The sequence below is a fragment of the Aotus nancymaae genome, unplaced genomic scaffold, assembly GCF_030222135.1.
Source record: "Aotus nancymaae isolate 86718 unplaced genomic scaffold, 86718_ANA_hifiasm-v0.15.2.pri h1tg000040l, whole genome shotgun sequence".
NCBI lineage: Eukaryota > Metazoa > Chordata > Mammalia > Primates > Aotidae > Aotus > Aotus nancymaae.
Window position 1 is genome coordinate 23764862 of NW_026988454.1, and position 17573 is coordinate 23782434.

Genomic DNA, 17573 nt, shown 5'->3' on the forward strand with positions numbered 1-17573 from the left:
AAGATTTCTGTTCTTTCAGAAGTTTGTCTGAGAAACGGTGGGAGTACAGCAGGACCTGGAGGTCAATGAAGGTTTTGTTCTTTAAAAACTGGGGACTATTGGCCTGGCGCCATGGCTCACGCCTGTAATCCCGGCACTTTGAGAGGCCGAGGAGGGCAGATCATGAGGTCAGGAGATTGAGACCATCCTGGCCAACATGGTGAAACTTTGTCTCTACTAAAAATACAAAAATTAGCTGGGTGTGGTAGCATGCACCTGTAGTCCCAGCTATGCCAGAGGCTGAGGCAGGAGAATCGCAGGAGAACCCAGGAGGCAGAGGTTGCAGTGATCCAAGATCACACCACTGTACTCCAGCCTGGTGACAGAGTAAGACTATGTCTAAAAAAAAAAAAGGAAATATCAGAACATAGTATGTGTCAATGACAAGTATCTTAGTAGAAAGGGAGAAGAAAACATAGAAGAAATTTTGAACAGAGAGATGGAATTGGCCTCTGGTTCTAGGGAGGGTGCATCCTCCTGTGGATATAGGGAAGTTTGTGGGTATGTGGGAAGTTTGTGAACTAGAAAGTGGAGATGCCCTATCCAACAGCTTTTGTCTCACAGAAGCATGAAGTGGAGATGTTAACAGAGAGATGTTATGTGTGAGTGTTAGGAGTGGGGAGGGCAATTGGAAGATAGGAGAGAAGGTGTGAAATGAAATAACCGAAGAGTAGGGAAATGTATAATTGTTGGGCAGTCTCTAGAACCCAAGTGAATTTGAGTTGGCAGAGTTAGAGTCTGTTTACCCATGTGTACATACATGGAGAGAGAGAGAGAGAGAGAGATTGATTGATTGATTATGAGGAATTGACCCAGATGATTATGGAGGCTGAGAAATCCCACAGTCTGCTGTCTGCAAGCTGGTGGTGTGATTCTGGTCTGAGTCTGAAGGCCTGAGAAACAGAGGAGCCAGGGGTCTAAATCCTAGTCCAAGGGCAGGAAGAGATTGATGTCCCAGCTCAGGCAGGCAGGAAGAAAAAGGGGTGAATTCCTCCTTCCTCTACCTTTTGGTTCTATTTGAACCCTCAGTGGATTGGATGTTGCCAGCCCATATTGGGGAGGGTGGTGTCCTCCCAAGTCGACCAGCGCGAGTGCTGATTTCATCCAGAAACACCTGCATGGACACAGTCACACTGAGCTTCCTCTCGGGGCTTTTCAAGTTATCCCTGAGGTATGCATGATTATTTGGTTAGTTCTGTGATTACAAAAGTGCATAGGGTTTTAAGTGGTCTGCTCTGAATTTTTCTCCCTCTGTTATTTTTGGTGTGAGATTTTACAGACTATGAGTTATTTCAAACATGCCTGACCTATCTTCATGTCTATGCAAGGTCATTGCAATGAACTGAATGTGCGTATCCCCCCAAAAGCCATGTGTTGAAACCCTAATTCTAATGAGATGGTATTGGAAGGTGGGGCCTTAGGGAAGAAATGAGGCCATAAGGGTGGAGACTTCAGCCTTTATAAGAAGAAGGCAGAGGACTAGCTGGCTTTTCTTCCCGCCTTTTGAGGATAGGAGAGTCATCAGTAGACAGTTGGAGGAGGTTCCTCACCAGAACCTGCCCATGCTGACACCATGATCTCAGACTTCTCCCCTCCAGAACTGCGAGAACTACATGTTGTTTCAGCCATCCAGTCTGTGGCACTTTGCTGTTGCAGCCTGAACTGACCAAGGTAGGCATGGTCAGTTTTTAGAATTTTCAAATGCTTTCATGTAAAACGATAAAGGATATCATCTTCCTGACAGGTAAATGCAAGTCAAAGGAAAGTGCCCACAGTAGTCCCTGATGCCAGGTCTGGCCTTTCAGGGAAGATCTCGGTTTCCTCCTTCAAAACCTCTGGTGAAGTGGAGCCAACCTGCCATTAACTCTGCTGTGATTGTGCTCATCACAAGGGGATTTATGGGTGTTTGTGCATGGCTATTCTTTGTAAACAAAATTAGACAGATATAGTCTCTATCCTCCAATAATTTAACAACTTAAAAACAGTGACATAAATGTTATAGCTGAGGTGATAGACAAAATAAATATAAAACATTTAGTTAATCTTATAGGATATTCTAGAACGATGAACCACTGAGGAACCATACAAGTATTGTGTTCATACCGTACACCACCAGGTGACTATGTTTAGCAGCAGAGAAAGGGATGTTAGTTTAGACATAATCATTATTACTCACCATTTTACATGAAAGCATTTGAAAATTCTAAAAACTGACCATGCCTGCGTTGGTCAGTAAAGGGTGCAATAGCAAAAATTTCATCTCACCAAGACTTACTGGGCAAACATCACTGGGAATGGAAAAGTGTTTCTCAGTTTATATGTTATATGTTTGGAAAAAGCTTAGCAGACCAACTAGAAAGCTTATTCTAAATAAACACTATGCTTTTAGAAAGATATGAGAAACAAGGCATGTTAAACTTAAAGGGGGCTTTATGTATGTGTCTCCCTGGGAAAAGAGTTGGAGATAAATGTAGCTCATGGAGGAATTCCGTCATTCTTAGAACTTTGACATCTATTTTGTCCCATGTTTCAGAAATAGAGCTTCCAGAGAAAATTAAGATTACCATCTGCCTTGTATTTACTCAAGAAGACCAGGACACAATGTTTTCTTGAAATAATAATGCTTATAAAAGTCTTAACTCTAGGAGACTGAAAAGAGAGCTGTATCCAGTGTCCCCTGAGTTTATCACGCTGGCCCAGCCATGGACAGCTGGCTTCTTGGTGAGGAGGGCAGACAGGCATCAGAGGGTGGTATCTGAAAAGGAGGAGAGGGTTTCCTTCACCCTGATCCTCTTTGCTTACCCACCTTTAAGAAAATGTGAGTTTTTACTTTGGGAGGCCAAGGTGGGAGGATCACTTGGGCCCAGGAGTTCAAGATTAGCCTGGGCAATATAGTGAGACCTTGTCTCTACTTAAAAAAAAAAAAAAAGCCGGGGGTAGTGGCACACGCCTGTAGTCCCAGCTACTTGGGAGACTGAAATGGGAGGATTCATTAAGTCCCAGAGATCAAGCTTGCAAGCTTGCAGTGAGCCTTGATCACGTCACCACACTTCAGTCTGGGTGACAGAGACCGTGTCTTAAAAAAAAAAAAAAAGTCTTGAGTAACTGGGGGAGATTATAAAGCTAGTTAAAATCAGTTAATAGTGATATCTAGAAATCTCATAAAATATAAGCATTTTGAAGTTTTTTTCTTTTTAGCTACTCTTTTAACTGAAAACATTTTTCATATATTTAAGTGTTAGTGAAGTAATGAATTAACTTCCCTCCCAGAAAGTCAAGACTAATACTATGTGTCTTCACATGAAAGATGAACTTCAGAGCTCCATTTCCCTAGTTCCTATGTATAACTCGGTCATATGCACACCAAACCATGCTAATAATGCATTCTCCTCCCCTGGCTGCCTCTTGAACTTAGATCATCCAGGAGGCGTCTGTAAAGTCAGCACTGTAAAGAAAGCCTCGTCAGGGTATTTGAGGCAGCATATCAATGGCTTATTGAGTAGGTGCCTTTTAAGCACTGTTGGATGATAGGCAAAACTGTCACAGCTATGCATAAATGTGCTGCATAGTTTCACAGAAGAAAATATCTACTAATCCTCAGTTACAATGCTATATTATTAAGCTAATAAACCTACAGAAAGTTTGTCACCATAGGTGTCTGTTAAATTACTACAACCTGAACATTATCTTTGGAGTTTTAGATGTCTCTATTGGCTGAAGAGCCTAATTTTGAAGATTTTATCTGTTCAAAAATTTCATTTTTCCCATCATCATCTCTGCTCAATTGAATGTCTTTCTCAAGAGCAATCTTGGCTATGTGTAAACTGCTGCCTGACAATCCCAATGAATGTTAAGACTGTCTGTCAGGGCTGGTGAACAGTTTGTTGCTATAATATAAAATCTTTTCTGTATGTTCCAACCTTTGTTTTTGGCAATTTCCTATCATTTAGTGTTTGAATAAAATACTGCTTCCATTTTACACATCATTGTTTTGGATATTTTCCTTGTTGAGTTCCGGTATGTTAAAATGAAGCTCACCGATAACTGGGTGATTTCCTTGTCATAGCAATGAATAGTGACACCAAAATATCTTTACTTTATCATGGGTTTCCTTGAGGGATGGTAGTCTGGGTTCCCAGAGTCTGCTCCCAGGATCTAGGATTTGCCACTTGCTAATTGTTTGACCTTAGGCAACCTGTAAATCAGTTGGTGCCTCAGTTTTCTCCTCGGCCAAACGGGGTCAATGTGCATACATCAAAGCCTTGGTATTAGGATTAAATGAGATACACACACACAGACACACACACACACACACACACACACACACACACACGTATAATATGTAGCTTGGCCCATGGTGAGCACTCAGAGGTTTCTTATTAGAAATATATTGAAAATGCAGAATCTGTTAGTGCAGACACTTCTGCCTCCTGTACTTTTTGCATTTTGATTTTTGAAATGAGTGACCTATGCTGTGCCAACAATGAGAAAAACTTCTCTCCAGAGAATTTATTCCTTAAGCTAAAACTTTAATGCAGAAAACTAAAAGTAGTCACTCAAGATTTGACATACAGCTAGGAAGTAGTAGTAGTAGTAGTAGTAGTAGAAGACACAGAACTATGGACAGGGAGTGAAATACTTTTTGTAAATGGCTATTATTTTAATGTTAAAAATAGATGTGCAGTGGGTCGGGGCAGAAAGGGATTGTGGCAGAGGAGGTGGTGTGTGTTTGTAAAAGGGCAACATGATGGATCCTTGTGGTGGAACTGTTTAATATTTTGACTAGTAGTAGATATGTGGGCCTACACGTGTGATAAAACCGTATAAAACACATGAATATAATTAAACAGGAAATCACAATAGACTAGTAGATGGTATTAATATAAACATAACTGTTGTGATATTGTACTGTTGTTTTGTGAAATGTTACTATTGTGGGAAACTAAGTATGAACCTACAATGATCTCAAAATTACAATTAACAAATGTATGTGCAAATATATCAAACTAGTAACTTTTTATTTTTGTTTTCAGATTGTTCCTGCCTGATTCATAAACATCGTGATTGGCTTTTGTAAGCTGATATTTTAATTTTGTTTATCCTCTTTCCCCAATACCTCATCTTCTCTAATAACTTGATAATGTTTTTTTTAGAGCTCCTAAAGCAAAAATTGGAGCAAAACTTTTTTATTTTGGGTTCTGACATTATTTTTAAAGTCTGTTTCACTTTTTCTGGTACTCTTAGATGACAGTTGTTTTGATAGTGGTTTTTGGAGTACATGTCTTGGCCTAGGGGCATTTGTTTCCTTGTAGTGACTGACTTCTTATCAGAGTTATGGTTAGTGGGAGCAAAGGGCAGAGCTGAGGTTGTATATAGATGCAGACATCCTGTTGGACATTAGTCTTCCTTCAAAACATTTTTATGGGTCTTTGTTTTTAAATAGTCTATGTAGTATCATTTTTATGGAGGAGAATTAAAATATACTAAACCAATTTTTAAGGCATCTTTAAGAATTTATTGTCTGAGATGGCTTTGTTTTTCATCCTGTTAGGAGGGGAGAATATTGTTGCAAAGTAACATAACAATGATTTGCATTCTCTGACAGATTCTAAGTCTATATCTTGAATCTTGTTCTAGTAGGTTCCGTTTCATCTCTTTTGAGGCCACCAAGAAGACATATACCTCCAAAACAGTCTTATCAGTAGTACATATCTTGGCATACTCATTCCTTGGGATGTTAACTGACATTATTTGGAAAATTGGCCTATGGTCATTTAAATTTGGGGGAAAATCTGAGTTAAAATTAAATTAGACTTGTTTATTTCCAACAAGTGATTATCAAAGACAGGGTTTGGTCTATGGTGTTTCTCAAACGTATTTCACCATACAACCCCTACCTCATCAGATATACCATTGAACTGGTGCTCCTTGGAAAATTTTGAAAAATATTGCTTTAGAATTTAGGAAATTGATATAAATAACAGAATTAATTGTACACTTTTCAGAATGATAGCAAAAGAAGGACATTTGAGCAGAATGCAAGTTGGACCATAAAAGGACAGTTGGATTAGCTTAAAACAGCTGACATGGAGTTAGGCCTAAATCATTATAAATATAGTTATAAGACCACATAAAAATTTAAAATCTGGAAAGTAAAAATGCATCATTGTTCCTTATTCCTTCAAGATTCAGGATCTGTCCTTCCCTGTAAAACTAATGCGTCCTAATTCTTGGTTATTTTCAGGCTTCATAGAGTCCTAACATCCTGGCTTCTTAGTTTTTTTGACTTCCTCTCCTTCAGTGACCTTCTCTTCCAGACTACATCAGCAGCTTCCTTCCATGGTCATACTGTGGACCTAGTCATTAATAAGAACTACTCTCACTCCATGATCTTGAGTCCTAGCACCCCATTCTCCATCTATCCTCCCACTCCAACACATTTTTAACTCCACCTAGACATGCAGCTTTTCCACTGCACCACACTTCCTTCATATCTCACATCCTCCCTTACTCAACGTCAATAGCCCACCCTGTCATTAAAATCACTCATACACTCATCTTCCCTAAGCCTCCCCCTTGCTTCGTTGTACTTAGCCGTCTATATCCCAGTGCCTTGGTCTACTTATTCCATGCCTGCAGCAGTGCAGCTGAACATAGCTGGAGAAAAATACCCAGCCATGCTCAATTTCAAGCTTACCCTTGCACTTATATTCTTAGTCCCATCTCCTCTCACCTGCTCAAGGATAATGCTGCAGTAGTTGCCCCTTTTCTGTCCTGCATCATGCATCCCCACCTCCCTGCTTTACTTAAAACAATTATTAAACTCTTTACTCCATTTAATGTCTCTGCATCCTTTTGCACAATTTCTCAGTCTTTCTGGGCTTTCCACCAAAGTTCTCAAGTGTCACCAGTGACCTTCATATTGCAAACCCAACCATTAATTCTCAGTCCTTATCTTCTTGACCTGTCAGAAGCACTGACCCCATTGATCATGCTGCTCTGTGAGGTATGTTCTTCCCTTGTCTTCTGTGTCTCCACACGTTCCCCGCGGCCTCGCTGTTGCATGACCACTCTTATCTTTCTTGCAGATACTTCCTCATTGTCGTGACCTCCAAACATTGGCTGTCCCAGGGCACAGTCTCTGTACTTTTCCTCTCTCAATCGTCATTCCCTAGTTGCTCTCATTCATTTTCATGCTGACAGCTACCAAATTATCCCCAATGTGACCCTCTTCTCTAAACTCCAGATTCAAATATCCAATTGCTGAATGTCTGTTAGGCATATCAAACCTAACATGTCTGAGACTGAGCTCCTGGGTTCCTCTGTATTCCCAACCGAACTTCCTTCATCCTAAGTTGCCATTTACTGAGATGAGGAAGGCTCTTCTTCCAGTTGCACAGGCCAGGTGTCTTTGCAGCATCCTCATCTGTTCTCTGTCACCCTCTACACATCCAGCTATCAGGACATACTGTCATCCCCACCTTCCATACATCCAGAAGGCGACCAGTCCTCCCCACCTCTTCTGCTACTGCACTGGTGCACACCTTTATCATCTCTTTATAACAGTAGCCTTCTAACTGGTCTTCCTGGTTTCTTACTTTCTCCCCTAGAATTCACTCTCCACACAACAGCTGGATAAATTATTTAAAACTATAAGTCTGATCGTGTTACTTTCCTGCTCCAGTTTCTCCGGTCCTTCCCGTCTCGCTTACAGAGGCTTATCAGCTCCTATATGATATGGGCCCCATTACCTCTGGCCTAATCTTTGACTGCTCCCCTTCGCTCCCTGCTTTAGCCATACCAGTTTTCTTGTTTCTGCATCAGTTTTGCAGTTATTTTACCCACAAATAGCCACATGACTTACATCTTTACCTCCTTCATATCTTCACTAAATTGTCATCCTCTCACCCATGCCTTCCCTGACCAGCCTGTTGTAAACTGGCACCGTTTTGCCCACTAAATCTCTTAGCACTTCCTGTCTCTTGGTTACTTCGACTTTTTAAATCACCATCTGATACATATTTTACTTGAGCTTTGTTATAGGATGCAGTTAAGCTACTAGAAACAGTTAATTCAAAGATAAGCTTAATTCAGAGGTAAGCCTCACAAAGGTAGGAATTTTTGCATGTTTTGTTCACAGTGGTGAATCCCCAGTACCTAGAACAATACCAGGAAAAACAACTGCTCAATAAATACTAGTTTAATGAAAAAGATAAATGTTAAAAACAAAGTTTTACTGTAATTTGGGTTCCATACCCCTCAATAGATATCCCACAAAAATAGGAAAGTGGGATTGGGGAAAGGGATAGTATAGTAGTTACTGACTTTGTCTATTCCACTCTTCTGTTGCTGCTGCCTGATCATAGAATTGGGTAAATGGCTTGAGCTGGGACAATGTATTTGTAAGTATAAAGCACTAAGGCAAATATAAAGGATTGGAACTTTGTACTGAGAGGACTTCTGCCTCCAGCCATCTTGTAATAACAGGAACTGGAGTTATTCTTTTGCCTAAAATAGCCTAACAAACAGATAAACAAGAAAAGCCCATAAAACATGAAACAAAGGCATTCTAACATTGTACAAATGGCACAAGACAGTAAACCCTGAGAGAAGGAAAAAACAAATGATTTGCCCCAGGCTGCAGTGCAGAAAGGCGGAACCCAACATAGGTTATCCTAGGTTGAGATGATAGAGTTAGGAATTCTGGGAGGCTGAGACAGCTAGAATTTGAAGGACAAAGTACCAGAGAGAAGAGAGTTAGTTACAAAGAGAGTGAGCTCCAGAAGGCTCTCCTGGAGGCTTCAGCTGATTGCTGGTTAGTGTTCATGCATAAGAGAACTACCCATGGATGAGGAAATAGCCACTGGGAAGAAAAACATAGCTCATATAGGGCAGGGAAGAATGTGTCCCCTCTACCATTCAGAATGGAAATACCTTGTATATAGATGGAGTACTCAGAAGAGTAATGCTTCAGCAGTGAGGCAAAATTAGCCCTAGACTATGGTCTCCTCTGATCCTGCCTAAAAAATCTTAAAAATAAACCATTCAAGACAGGTCATAAAACTTTTTTGTAAAGGGCCAGATGGAAAATATTTTAGGACATGTGGGCCATTTGGTCTCTATTGTAACTACTCACTTCTGCTATTCTAGTGTTAAAACAGCCATGGACAATTTGTAAGGAAATGTATTTACATGTATCAGAATGTATTCCAATAAAATTTTATTTATAGAAATAGGCAGTAGGCCAGATTTGGCCTGTGGGCCTAGTTTGCAGACACTTGGTTTGAAGGATCAAATTATTTCAAGTAGCTTAACTGTATCCCAGAACAAAGCTCAAGGATATTTAAGGAAATACAAAATATCTAGCACCCATTAATAAAGTATGCAACGTGTAGCATTCAATCAGAATTTATTAGACCTGCAGGGAAGTAGGAAAATCCAATAATGAAGAGAAAACTCAATCAACAGAAATAGACCCAGAAGTGACACAGATCTAACAAGTGGAGATACTAAAATAAATTAGATTTAATAAGGATATTGATAAAATAGTTATTATTACTGTGTCCCATATACTCAAGATGGTAGGTGAAATCATAAGCTTGTTAAGAAAAGATGGATGCTATTAAAAGACCCAAATTGAACTTCTAGACTTCTAGAGATTATATAAACACCTGAGGTGAAAAATACACTGGATAGGATTAATGGCAGATCAGACATCAAGAAAGAAACATGTCATGAACTTGAAGACATAGCAGTTAAAATTATACGAAATGAGACATGAATGGAAAAAAAAATTAGAAAAAAGTGAATCGCACATCAGTGAGCTGTGGGACAACTTGAAATGGCCAAATATGTATGTGATTGGAGTCCCTAAAGGAGGAAGAGGACAGAGAATAAAGATGTAATGCCTGAAGACTTGCCAAATTTGATGAAAACAATAAACCCACAAATCTAAGTTAAATAAATATAAAGCAAGTACAAAAAACATAAAGAAAACTACACCAAGGGACACCGTAATCAAATAGTTTAAAACCAGTTGTAAAGAGAGATTTTAAAGCAGAGAAAAAAGACTCTACATTCAGAGGAACAAACATGACAGAAGGAATGTAATCCAGAAGACAGTGGAGCAACACCGTCCAAGTACTGAAAGCTAAAACCGTTAATCTATAAATCTATAGTTGTGACAATATCTTTCAAAAAAAGGTGAAACATGCAAGCCTTTCTTTGATAGGAAAATAAAAGGTGAAATGAAGACTTTTTCAGACATACTAAAGCTGAAAGAATTAATCACCAGTAGACCCACAGTGTAAGAAATGCTAAAGGAAATCTTTAATGAAGGAAAATAATGCCAGATAGCAGTAAAGATCACCAGAAATGGCAACCACCTGGCCAATACTTATGATGATGATTATTTTTAATATTGTTTAAAAGACTGTTTAAATAAAAATAGTAGCAAATGGGGTGTATAACATGTAAAAGCAAAAGGTACAATAATTGCGCAAAGGTCAGGAGAGGAAAAATAGAAATATATAAAGTTTTTATACCCTACATGAACTGGTATAATATCCCTTAAAAGTACACCCTGGTAAGTTAAAGATACAACAACCACTAAGATATCAAAACAGAGTTATAAGCCAAAGGGGATAAAATTAGAGAAAAATAATCAATTCAGAAGAAGAAAAGGAGCAAAGAATAATTGGGACAATTAGAAAACAAATAACAAGATGGTGCATTTCAGCCTAATCACATCAGTAACCCCATTAAGCATAAATGGTCCATCATAATTAAAAGGCAAAGAATGTCAGATTTCATACACACATTGGCTGATCTGAAGGTAGAGAATTATCTCAATTGATTGTTCACAGTCAGATTTAATACACACAAAACCCCGTGAGAACTATATTCTGCCTACAAAAAATACACTTCATATGTAAAAACACAAATATTAAGCTAAAGGATGAAAAAAATATCATTTTTAGCACTGAGTTTTAAAAACTGTAGTAACTATGTTCATATTAGACAAAGTAGAAATTAGAACAAAGAATATTACCAAGAATAAATAGAGTTATTTCATAATCATAAAGTGGTGAATTTATCAAGAGGAAGTAATCTTAAATGTTTATGCATCTAGTAAAAGAATTCCAGTATACATGGGAAGAAATTGACAAATTCACAATTATGGTCAGATGTCAGCACCCTTCTCTCAACAGATAATAGATCAAGTAGTTGGAAAACTAATAAGACTATAGAAGACATGAACAGCACTGTCGACCACGTTGACTTAATTGACATTTAGAGAACACTACTCAACAGCAAACTGCACATTTTTTCCAAGCATAGCCAGAACACTTATCAAGATAGACCGTATTCTGAGTGGGAAAATAAGTCAATTAATTTAAAAGGATTTAAATCATACAAAGAGTGTTCACTGACCATAATGGAATTCAGTTAGAACAGAAAGGAATCTGGAAACATATCTTAAACTGAACAAAAATCATACAAAATATCTTCTTAGACTATGGAATTAAACGAGAAGTTAATACCAGAAAAATTGCTGGAAATTTTCCAAATATTTGGAAATTAAACAATATACTTCTAATAACCCATGGATCAAAGAAGAATCTCAAGAAAAATGTTTAGATATTTTAAATTAACTGAAAATGAAAATACAGTTTATCAAAGCATGTGGGATACAGCTAAAACAGTGCTTCAAAATTTGTAGCATTAAATGATATATTAGAAAAGAAAAAGAATCTAAAATCGATAATTCAGTTTCCACCTTAGGAAACTAGGAAAATAGAACAAATTAAACCTGAAGTGAGCAGAAGAAAGTAAATACTGAAAATTAGAGCAGAAGTCAACAAAGTAGAAAACAGGAAAACAATGGAGAAAATCAACAAAATAAAGAGCTAGTTCTTTGAAATGATGAGTAAAATGATAAATCTCTTTCCAGGCAAGCAAGAAAAAATGAGTACACAAATGACCAATATTAGGAATGAAAGAGGTCTTATTCTGTTAATCCCATGGGTAATACAGAATGAATAAGAGAATAGTATAAACAAGCTCTCACCCACATATTTGGTAAATTAGATAAAATAGACTAGTTCCTTGAAATATATAAACTAAAACAGCTTCTAGACAGCAAACCCAGATGGTTGAACTGGTGAATTTTACCAACGAATTCTACGAACTAACCAGTGGGACAAAAAGGTAAACAGTCAGCACCAAAAAGAAATGAGCTGGCCGGGTGCGGTGGCTCACACCTATAACTCTAGCACTTTGGGAGACTGAGACAGGTAGATCACTGAAGATTGGGAGTTCGAGACCAGCCTGGCCAACATGGTGAAACAGTGTCTCTACTAAAAATACAAAAATTAGCCTGGCATGGTGGTGGGCTCCTATAATCTCAGATATACAGACTATACCTGTAGTTCCAGCTACTCAGGAGGCTGAGGCAGAGAAATGCTTGAACCTGGGAAGTGGAGGTTGCAGTGAGCCAAGATCGCCCCACTGCACTCCAGCCTGGGTGGCTGAGCCAGACTCTGTCTCAAAAAAAAAAAAAAAAAAAAGAAAGAAAGAAATGAGCTATCAAGCCATGAAAAAGCATGGATGAAAATTAAATATATATTACTAAAGTAAAAGAAGCCAGTTTCAAAAGGCTGCATACTATATAATTTCAACTATATGACATTTTAGGAAATGTAAAACTGTTTAGACAGTAAAAAGATCAGCAAAACTTCTCCGATGTTATAATGATGGAGACCTGTCATCATAAATATTTTTAAACTCATAGAATATAAAACACCGAGAGTGAACCCTAATGAAAACCATGGATTCTGAGTGATAATGATTTGCCAGTGGAGGTTTATCACTTGTAACATATGTACCACTCTAGTGGGGGATGTCAACAACAGAGCGGGCTATGTGTGGGGGGAAGGGAGCATATGGGATATCCCTGTAACGTAGGCTCAATTTTGCTGTAAACATATACTTCTCTAAAAAGTAGCCCATTTTTAAAAAATCAAAAAGGAAATTAGAAGATATTTTGAAATGAATGAAAATAAAACCATATTTTCAAGTGACTAAGATGCGACTTGTAGCAACGCTTAGAGAGGAATTTGTGGCGCTACATGCCTCTGTTAGAGAAGAATGGTCTCAGATTACTGACTCATCAGGGATTGTCATAATCATCTCCAAACGTCTGAATGTCTTTCATTAAAAAATATGTTTCTTTCATGTTGTAAGAGAAGACAGAATTAGGGGTAGTTACTTACAAAAAGCAACTCAGTTCTTCGGACAGAAACAATTATCATGCTTCACCAGCTCTGGGCTGAGTTTCTTTAGCAAGACATATTCCTTTAGATATTCATAACAGTCCTTTTAAACTGTTTCTGATATAAATGGTAGTAAAGAAAATATTTTAAAACATTAACAGGCAGTAAATTAACATGCACATTTCAAGTGATGTGTTGTATTGTAGGTAATGTAATATAAGAATAAGCAGTAATTTTAAAAGTCACATAACTGTAGAATTAGAAGGTGCCTTAAGTATTAATATTATTAAGTCAAACAATAGTGGCTTCAGCTTCCTGCCTCTTTAATATCAAGGCCTTGGATGAAATTTTTAAAAGGCAGTGAGGGCATCCATTTAAGTTTTCAAATTAACAAAAGGCAGTATAAGGAAAACTAAATCACTGACTGAGATACTCAGAATTCACCACCGCCCCCCACACCCAAAAAAAAGTCTCAGGCTCAAGGGCGACTAGGAATATTCCAGAAGTATGTCTATACTTGATAAAAGGTTGGATAAATGTCACCTTCTCTGCAGAACCTTTTCTGGTTCTCCCAGTCTTGGTGGCCTCTGTCTTCCCACAGTCTTCTGTACACTCTGTACTGTGGCATCTCTATGCCACCACCCATTAATAGGGTGTTATGAAAAATGAGACAAGGAATAAAAACTAACGTTTCCTGTTTACCACTGGCAGTCTTCTCTTATGCTAGAAAATTACTGTTTTCTCTTAGTAATGTGAGGGTCAGTGAAGTAAGATATGTGTTCTTTGAAAACATGAAATCACTATCTACAGACAACAAATATCCCTGTGTGTGTTTTTCTCTTCAAGTGGTAACAGTCTGTGAATTTCTTCCTGTTACCAATACATTTCTACTTGAAATGGCTAAGTGGCAAGAAGTAAAGCTGAATTGTACAGAAAAACCACACTGCTTCTTTATAGTAGCAAGGATTTGCCTCAATTAGCCTTTTAAAAAGACACTTCAATTAGTGTTTTTGTTTTGTAAAGTAGCTTCTTTCTCTTTTATAATAGTTTGATCTTGGTTCATTAGTTGCCCCCCATAAAATCCTAGATTTGAACACTAAACTTTTAATGCTATCGGGGATCATGCAATCTGGAGACTGAATGTTAAATTTTATGTCTTTTTCTTGAAAAGAAGTTTTTCCTTTTAACAAGCTTTACACTGGTTTGATTTTCAGCGTTGATAATAGCTATCATTATTGAGCTTTTGTTGTATGCCAACACTGTTTTAGGAACTTTATACAAGTTACCTAATTTGATAACTTGTATAAATAACCCTGTGAGGTTATTATTCCTTTTTTACAGATGGGGAAACTGAGGTTCCAAAATTAAGTGCTTAATTTATAAAATTATTACAAAGTGACACTAAAATTTAAATACAGATCTGACTCCAGAGTCCATACTCTTAAAGCAACTACCTCATTGAATGGAAGTGGTACAGTGCACTGGCCTCAAACACTAGGATGACTTACTTAATATAACCTTGCTGAGAGAACTTCAGTGAATGATAATATCCCCATTACTTGGTAGCTGGGTATAATGGAAACAGCACAGGATTCAAAGATAGAATACTGGAATTTAAAGTTTTAACTTCTGATTATTAGTTCCATGACTTTGGCAAGTCAGTTTAGCTTTCTTGAGCCTATTAACTTCTCATTCAAAAATAGATTAATAAAACCATCTCTCTCAGGTGTTAAATGGGTCCAGTGGCTAGTGCTTCTCAGTGTTTTGTAAATGCTTTTGAAAGATACATAAATGGATTGATAAGTGGTTTTGGTCATTTGCCATAGACTTTCTTTCAGTAGTAAATTTCCTGAGTGCTTTTAAAAAACAATTTGATTTATAGAAATGTAGTGCATTTCCAGAGAACCTCTGCTGAGTGACAGAGTGAGCATTATTTGAGGAAGTTCTACTCATAAGCCTAGGTTTCTTTGATGAGATGTGTAGTTTTTGAGGAGTGGTTATTTCATAGTACTGTGTCAAGGAATTCTTCACAGATATTTCTGTCATCATTTTGGAAAGGTAGGAAGACAGAAAGAGGGGTTAAATGTATCCCCTCGGCCCAAAGTGAGTCAATGCCAGAGTTAACTTTAAGGTTCCTAAGTGCTGTCACATCGCTTTTGTCACAAGCTACCTTTCCTGTGCAATTGAGAGTTCTGTATATTCGAAGTCCATTTCTGTCCTAAATTGAATGTAAGGGAATGTCTTTTCTCCTTGAGGCTGTTCAGCTCTCTATACAAAACAGCATCTTTGACAGTTCAAGGTGAGTAATTAGTGAATAGATGGCCCTGGAGAGGTTGCTGATAACCCCCCAGGTCAGTACTGACGCCTGTGGGCACGTGGGAAGGTTGTGTCCCGCATTACCGAGTGAGTTCATACCTTTCGTTCCAATATTGTTTATTTTCTTTTTGGTTTCGCAATTTTGAAACTTAACCCATCGATTCCCATGTGTGCTCAGGATCAGTGACAGAAATGGAATGGAGCACAATGGAATGAATGCATTTTGTTATAGGCTTCCACGAAGGTTCGTGTGAAATAAGCAGTTCAGAAGTCAGTGGTGAATTTGGAAACCTCTTAGGTAACCAGTCAGAATAATTCATTTTCTTTCATAGTTCCTCTTGCTCTCTCCTCTCTCCCTGGCTATGCATTCTCACCTCACAAACACACAATTCATTCATACACAAGAGCTTGGATTACCCAGTTTGAGTGATGACCTGCATCCAATTAAAAAAAAAAAAAACTCTTATATCTCTGTTCATACTTTTGTTATGCAAACAATTTATGCAAATTAACCGTCTTTAAGTTGTGTTTCCTTCTCTGGAAATCACCCCTTAGAAACTGCAGCTCTGGAGATCAGGGTAACCCTAGAAACTGCAGCTCTGAATTCATCACGTTGTAGCAACTTACTGGGTGTAGCAGACTGGCTTTAGCACAGCAGTGAACTAATAGAGGCTGCATGGATAGCCATCTTCCTCTGGCTATTAGAACGCACTGGTCGATTGAGAATAAAGTTTCCATGTAGTTTGGGTACGGTGACATGAAAGAAGTTGCAGACTGTTCAGTGAGATCGTCACTTGTAGGGTTATAGGATGGAGGAAGAAAGGGAGAGTGAGAGGGAGAAGTTTATTTATGGAATGTCAGGGGGCCATTGAAGCTCAGCAGGCCCTAGAAGCAGTGGACTTCCCCCCATGCTTGTTTTCTCCCTCTGACCTTGGATGAACTAGTGAGCAGTATATTATGCCGGGTGATTGTGCTGGTTTGTCATGGTTAGCATTCTGGACTGTCACTGGAATGTAGGAAACGGATGAATTTGAATTGAACCATGAGGTGGTCTGCTGGGCCCTCTCCTTGTCTCAAGGAAACCTGTCGCTGTTTGTCTGGGCTGGGCCTAATGAAAGCAATGGAGGGAGAGAGAGGTGGGCCTTTGATCTCTTTGTTGCAGCTGCTCCCTGGGAACTCGCTGAAATCAATGCCCTGTTTTCCTGAAGGAATGAATGGCTCTGCCTAACTAGCTTTGTGAAGCCGTGGGGAATTCACTGCCTCTGTTTATTGACAGCTGAAAAGGAGCACATGGGGTGGAATGGACCTTCTTGTGAAAACCAGGCGCAGGGAAAATTAGACCTCAATTTAACACAGAGGAATTGGGAAATTCACCCCAAAGGAGACGGGAGTTTCTCATGCTTACATTAGAATTACTCAAGTTTGGGGCTAGTGTGCAATGAACAATGGAGGTTTTGTCACAACTATGTTATAAGTAGGAATATGGTCTGCATAACAAATGATGTTAAGTAGAAGTTGATTCTCCACCCTCCCTCTTTTTTTAAATACAGAAGTAGAGAAAAACAAATATTAACCATGATATAATCAGGTAATTCTTTTATTTTTGCTTTGAGAGGGAAGAAAACAGTGATACGGTAAGCATTATTGGTATTATCTGGAAACACTCTAAAATCCATCTTTCATTCATTATATTTTAAAACATCTTTGAACTTGGAAGCTACGTTCCACTCATGCCAGCGATTCATGCCATTCCGGATTGTGTGCATTGCATGGGAATATTACAATAATATTTTTATTTTTAAAAAAGTTATAGTCTTGGGATATTGTAACTGGAAGTCTGTGTCAAACAGCAACTGGCTAGTAGACCAAGATTAGCGCCTGACATTGCACCAGTTGATACATCTTAAAATTACCACCTTACTTAAACACACCAAAGAACAATTC

General features: G+C 38.3%; 1 protein-coding gene across 13 annotated transcripts in view; it reads left to right on the plus strand.

Moving 5' to 3' along the window:
- Positions 1-17573, plus strand: part of PLAGL1 (PLAG1 like zinc finger 1) — a 67788-nt gene that overhangs the window by 17816 nt on the left and 32399 nt on the right. For 11 of the 13 annotated variants that reach the window (XM_064360604.1, XM_012474436.3, XM_012474438.3 and 8 more), the window contains exon 1: positions 5048-5112. The exons of the other annotated variants lie outside the window; for them this stretch is intronic. The gene's annotated coding sequence lies outside the window, so the exon portion shown is untranslated. Of the gene's footprint in view, positions 1-5047; positions 5113-17573 lie in introns of those variants that run through there. 13 annotated transcript variants of the gene reach the window in all.